The sequence below is a fragment of the Penaeus japonicus genome, unplaced genomic scaffold (genome assembly GCF_977035675.1).
Source record: "Penaeus japonicus unplaced genomic scaffold, GWHDUDI00000001_assembly GWHDUDI00000009, whole genome shotgun sequence".
Lineage (NCBI taxonomy): Eukaryota > Metazoa > Arthropoda > Malacostraca > Decapoda > Penaeidae > Penaeus > Penaeus japonicus.
This window is the reverse complement of record NW_028234411.1, coordinates 6684609-6685340: the sequence shown is the minus strand read 5'-3', so window position 1 is coordinate 6685340 and position 732 is coordinate 6684609.

Genomic DNA, 732 nt, shown 5'->3' with positions numbered 1-732 from the left:
AACATCAATAAGATTCATTACTGTTTCACGTTTTATAATCACATAATGATTTGTCAGAACTGAAGCTGTGATACTATGAAAAAGCTATTGTGTGAGGTGGATACAATGCACGCTATAAAAATTGTGGTATTCATTTATCAAACATTAGTCTTGGCAACTTGGAAATGCGTTTTGTATCAATGTTCTGTTCGATTTTTCACAATGATTCAATCTGCTACCAAGGTTCATTAAAATAGTGAATAAAATAACTTATTTAGTGGCCAAATGCCTTTCTGAAATCTTACATGCACGCTCACTCTTTTTCTATACAAGTAATTATGCATATCAATCTTATTTGCCTTACTATGAATGCAATGCTCATATGCATTTTAGTGAAATAATTTGCGTGGCTCGAAACATCGTTGTCTATTTGCTGATCAGTTACCATTCAGCAAAGTGAACGAGTTTGACATGATTGGCATTACCTTTCATGAATGAAACTTGAATTTCATCTTATCATCTATTTTGAGTGGTACCAGTTACAGCTAATGATATAGGTTCAGATCAGCCAGGTGTATGATAAGGAATAGGATTCATGTCTTTTCAGGAATAGTAGTATAAAATTCAAGTTGTTAATTCTTTCTTTTAATCTATTTGCATAATCTTACAATTTAGTAATTAATGAATATGTATATGTATATTTTGGATGAAATGGGATGAAAGTATGTACATGATGAAACTTGACGGAGAACA